Genomic DNA, 6,000 nt, shown 5'->3' on the forward strand with positions numbered 1-6,000 from the left:
AGGATAATCCAGGGAACTACAGGCGGGTGAGCCTTACGTCAGTGGTAGGGAAATTACTGGAGAGAATTCTTCGAGACAGGATCTACTCCCATTTGGAAGCAAATGGACGTATTAGTGAGAGGCAGCACGGTTTTATAAAGGGGAGGTCGTGTCTCACTAACTTGATAGAGTTTTTCGAAGAGGTCACAAAAATGATTGATTCAGGTAGGGCAGTGGATGTTGTCTATATGGACTTCAGTAAGGCCTTTGACAAGGTCCTTCATGGCAGACTGGTACAAAAGGTGAAGTCACACGGGATCAGAGGTGAGCTGGCAAGGTGGATACAGAACTGGCTAGGTCATAGAAGGCAGAGAGTAGCAATGGAAGGATGCTTTTCTGATTGGAGGGCAGTGACTAGTGGTGTTCCGCAGGGATCAGTGCTGGGGCCTTTGCTGTTCGTAGTGTATATAAATGATTTGGAGGAAAATGTAACTGGTCTGATTAGTAAGTTTGCGGACGACACAAAGGTTGGTGGAATTGCGGATAGCGATGAGGACTGTCAGAGGATACAGCAGGATTTAGATTGTCTGGAGACTTGGGCGGAGAGATGGCAGATGGAGTTTAATTCGGACAAATGTGAGGTAATGCATTTTGGAAGGTCTAATGCAGGTAGGGAATATACAGTGAATGGTAGAACCCTCAAGAGTATTGACAGTCAGAGAGATCTTGGTGTTACAGGTCCACAGGTCACTGAAAGGGGCAACACAGGTGGAGAAGGTAGTCAAGAAGGCATATGGCATGCTTGCCTTCATTGGCCGGGGCATTGAGTATAAAAATTGGCAAGTCATGTTGCAGCTGTATACAACTTTAGTTAGGCCTCACTTGGAGTATAGTGTTCAATTCTGGTCACCACACTACCAGGATGTGGAGGCTTTAGGGAGGGTGCAGAAGAGATTTACCAGGATGTTGCCTGGTATGGAGGGCATTAGCTGTGAGGAGCGGTTGAATAAACCTGGTTTGATCTCACTGGAACGAAGGAAGTTGAGGGGCGACCTGATAGAGGTCTACAAAATTAAGAGGGGCATAGACAGAGTGGATACCCTCCCAGGGTAGAGTGGTCAATTACTAGGGGGCATAGGTTTAAGGTGCGAGGGGCAAGGTTTAGAGGTGATGTGCGAGGCAAGTTTTTTACGCAGAGGGTAGTGGGTGCCTGGAACTCGCTACCGGAGGAGGTAGTGGAAGCAGGGACGATAGTGACATTTAAGGGGCATCTTGACAAATACATGAATAGGATGGGAATAGAGGGATACGGACCCTGGAAGTGTAGAAGATTTTAGTTTAGACGGGCAGCATGGTCGGCACGGGCTTGGAGGGCAGAAGGGCCTGTTCCTGTGCTGTACATTTCTTTGTTGTTGTTCTTTGTTTGATACAATGGAGTGATTCATTAGGCCGCTGTACAGGGCAGTTAACAGCCAACCATGTTGGGTGTGGCTTTGGAGGGCGCACGGCGGATACTTACTAGAATGATCCCTGAACTTCAAGAGTTAATTCATGGAGAGATTAAACAAAGTAGATTTGCATTCCTGAAATTTAGAAAGATCAAGGGTAATTTGATCAAAGTTTAAAATATCACAGGGAACAGAGGAGGTAAATCAAAAGTATTTATGCTGGATGGGAGTGAGGATTCGGGCACAGCATCAAAATTGGAGCCAGACTTTTCAGGAGGTGATATTTAAAGAAACATTTCTTCACACAAAGGGTGGTAAAAGTTTGGAACTTGCTTCTGCAAACAGCAATTGATGCCAGATCACTTGTTAACTTTAAAACTGAGATTGGTAGATTTTTGTTAACCAAACGTATTGCGGGATATGAGAAATAGATGGTACTTGGAGTTAGGTTCCAGCTCTGCACAATCATTTAAAAAGGTCACTGGGGAGAAAAGACAAGGTGGATTCCAGCTCCATCCATTAGCCCCGACTTTGCTTCTATTTTCATGTGGAATCATACCAATTATAATCTGTCTTGTGAACCATCTTCCTCTTGAGTATTGCCTGCCCTTCTCACAAGTGATTCAGGGGCAGGAACCCTCTAATGTCAGATTGTCTCCAGCATTCCTCTTCCCAATGTCCAGAGATTCAAGGCACCTGTTCCTCTTCGGCGGGGACAATTGTAGACCCTCAACGGAATGGGAAGTGATCAAAGCGAAGATCGATCTCCATCATGGACCATTGTGAGTTAGACACTGCTGCTTATATCATAATTGTAGCCAGCCATACCTCGCCCCTCAGTCCCAACAATGTAGACTCTGTTCAGTATATTACTAGCCTGCTATTTAAAGGTCAGGTGATTTGAAATGGAAGCATTTTCAGAGAATCTCATGACTCTAACCACAATTTATTTTGATTTCTGAATGATGCCTGCTTTACGTGGGTGTACGTGTTTGAATTGCTTTGTTCCATTAGGACCTGGTCTTACGCTCAGTTATTATTGTGTAACGATGCTAACCTCCAGAAAATGACCAGCATGAGCTGTTCAGCAATTAAGTTTTAACCAGTAACTTTAAAAAACAAAGAAGAGAAAGTGGGCGGACAAAGGGAGGGAGAGATGAGGCGCAAATAGCAAGTTCCACTGTGACAGTCGGCAGAAGGGCGAGTGAATGAATTACTTGGTGCTAGTCACACTGGGATTGACCTATTACTCAAGTATCTGGGTAATGTGGGGGAACAGGTGCAGATGGAAATTCTGCTTCTAGCTATTTACCAAACTGCACTGAGTGACCCTGGAACATAGTCACTGTCTGAATGACAGCAGGAGCCAACAGCAAGAGACTGAGGTCATGTTTCTGTTCCTGTCTACTCCTGCTTCTCCCTGCAACTCATTTTTGTTATCTTCTCTTGAACCTTAGCAGCCACTAGGTGTTGCTGGGATACGGTTTCAAAGTTAAGTCGCTGGCCACACTTGATACCGTATCAAGTTTCCTCTTCTTAATGTGGGAATCTGAAGAGTCAGTATGGTTCGGGAAATCACACAGCTGGATCTGATTAAATCCTCAGCCAGTGTCGACACAGACATTTCCCAGCAACAGAAGCTGTTGATCAAAGCAATTGATTAGAAAACGGTTTTAGGTTTGCTCCTGCCCAGTGCATGATGGTACATTTATCACCTGGGAGGGATTGTGGAGCGTCTCTTCAAATTTGGCTGCGCACAGAGATTGGTCACAATCCCCTGGCGGCTGCACACTGACATGCAGGGGACCTTACCCAAAGATCTGCCAGAGACACAATTTGAGTGCAAGGCTGGGTCATCACACCAACTCTCTTCCTCACTGCAACACTCCACATCCTCTCCATGAAGCTCCCCACTGGACAGGAGTTACTCGACAGGGTGAGCGGGTAACTACTCAACCCATGCCTAAATTCCAGAATCAAGATCACCCGAATCTCTGTCATCGAACTGCGGTATGCTCTCAACACTTGTGTGCACACACTGACGCAAACACAGAGGCGTATAAAAGTATGGACCTTAGGCTAAACATCTGGAAGACAAGGTTGTCCACCAGCCTGCTTCCAGTGCACAACGCTGCCCCCGACTATCCAGATCGATGGCGAACCAATGGATAATTTCTCACATCGTGGGAGCCTCCTCTCAGCAAGGGCAGGCAGCGATGATGAAACTCAACATCGTCTCCAGTGTGCCAGTGCAGCCTCCAGTGTGCCAGTGCAGCCTCCAGTGTGCCAGTGCAGCCTCCAGTGTGTCAGTGCAGCCTCCAGTGTCAGTGCAGCCTCCAGTGTGCCAGTGCAGCCTCCAGTGTGCCAGTGCAGCCTCCAGTGTGTCAGTGCAGCCTCCAGTGTGCCAGTGCAGCCTCCAGTGTGTCAGTGCAGCCTCCAGTGTGCCAGTGCATCCTCCAGTGTGCCAGTGCATCCTCCAGTGTGCCAGTGCTGCCTCCAGTGTGCCAGTGCAGCCTCCAGTGTGTCAGTGAAGCCTCCAGTGTGCCAATGCAGCCTCCAGTGTGCCAGTGCAGCCTCCAGTGTGCCAGTGCAGCCTCCAGCCATCTGAGAAAGAGGGTGCTTGATGACAAAAAGCTCAAACCCGGCACCAGGTCCATGGTCTCCAGGACTGCAGGGCGCTGCCTGCCTTCCTGTGTGGGTCAGAGACATGGACACCATGCAATAGATACCTTAAATCCCTGGAGAAACATCAGCAACACCGCTTCTGCATAGTCCTGACGGGGAGGTGTCCCAATATCAGTGTTGTCTCTCAGGACAACACCTCCGATATCGAGGCACTGGTTATGGGCTGGGTTGGCCACGTTGTCCGCTTGCCACATGGCTCCCAGACTCTCCACTAAGCTTCATCACGGCAAGCGGTTGCTAGGAGGGCAGAAGAAACATTTCAGGGGCTGTCCTCAAAGCTGCCCTGAAAAAATACAACACCCCCACTGTTATGTGGGAATCTTGTGTAAAATATGACAGTCGTGGGGAAAGAATCAACTGGTGGGGAGAAAATGGAAGTAAATTCTGATCTGTGATACACTTCCTGAAAAAGTGGTGGAAACTGATTCAATAACAGCTTCCAAAAGAGAATGTGAAGGTGGAATATTCAGAGGGCAATGGGAAACAGTAAGGGAGAGATTAGGACTCATCGGAGAGCTCCTTCAAAGAGCCAGAACATGTCTAATCGGCCAAATGGCCTCCTTCTGTGCTGTAAGATTTTGATGTTGTGATGCAGTTGAGCAGGGTTAGAGAGCAGAGTTGCTGACGTGACTTTGGACAAAATAAACCACGGGGTGTATTTGGTTTTGCCTCGAGACTTTCCGCCGATTTCAGTAAATCTGCCATTTATCTCAGGACAAAAAACACAGGCTTGTGGATTTATTTGGTTCAACACTTTTAAAATGTTTTCTTATTCCTGTTAGAATACGGTCCTGCCCTGGGACAGGATATTTTACTATTCATCAGGTCAATGTCGAAAACTGAGGAAGAACTGAGAATATGCGGAAAATGTTGGAGACAGGGGATGGGTAGAGATTGGAATTCGGGATTAACAGCGTTAACCGTGAAGCAGCGAGTCAATCATTCCTCTATTCGAGTCTTTCATCCACAACCCTGCAGCCAGCCATGAAATGCAGACAATTTTTCTGCCCAGGTCATGACACAGAAAGACCCGCGTAAAGAAGGCCTTCGGGATAAACATGGGGAGGCACTGGAACAGGAACAAAAACCTTGGGAGCACCGTCATCTTAACTGACTGCACCCTACCCGCCAGGGACAGCGGCAACGCGTCCCACCTCTTGAACTCCTCCTCCATTTGCTCCACCAGCCTCGTGTAATTAAGTCAATGCAGGGCCCCCCAGTTCCTGGACACCTGGACCCCCAAGTACCTGAAGCTCCTCTCCGCCCTTTTTAGTGGGAGCTCGCCAATCCCCCTCTCCTGGTCCCTTGGGTGAACCACGAACAACTCGCTCTTCCCCATGTTGAGCTTATACCCTGAGAAATCTCCGAACTCCCTGAGGATCCTCATTACCTCTGGCATTCCCCCCACCGGGTCCGCCACATACAGCAGCAGGTCGTCCGCATAGAGCGACACCCTATGCTCCTCCCCACCAACCCCTCCAGTTCCTCAACTCCCTCAGTGCCATAGCCAAGGGTTCAATCGGCAGTGCGAAGAGCAGGGGGGACAGGGGACACCCCTGCCTCGTCCCTCGATGCAACCGAAAGTACTCAGACCTCCTCTTGTTCGTGGCCACACTCGCCATTGGGACCTCGTACAACAGCCTAACCCACCTGACAAACCCCTCCCCAAACTCCAACCTCTTCAGCACCTCCCACAAGTACCCCCACTCTACCCTATCGGAGGCCTTCTCAGCGTCCATCGCCACCATTATCTCCGCCTCCCCCTCCCTCGCCGGCATCATAATAATGTTCAGGAGCCTCGGCACATTCACGTTCAACTGCCTCCCCTTCACGAACCCCGTCTGGTCTTCGTGGATCACCTGCGGCACCCAGTCTTCAATCCTCGTGG

This window comes from Scyliorhinus torazame, chromosome 21, assembly GCF_047496885.1.
Source record: "Scyliorhinus torazame isolate Kashiwa2021f chromosome 21, sScyTor2.1, whole genome shotgun sequence".
Taxonomy (NCBI): Eukaryota; Metazoa; Chordata; class Chondrichthyes; order Carcharhiniformes; family Scyliorhinidae; genus Scyliorhinus; species Scyliorhinus torazame.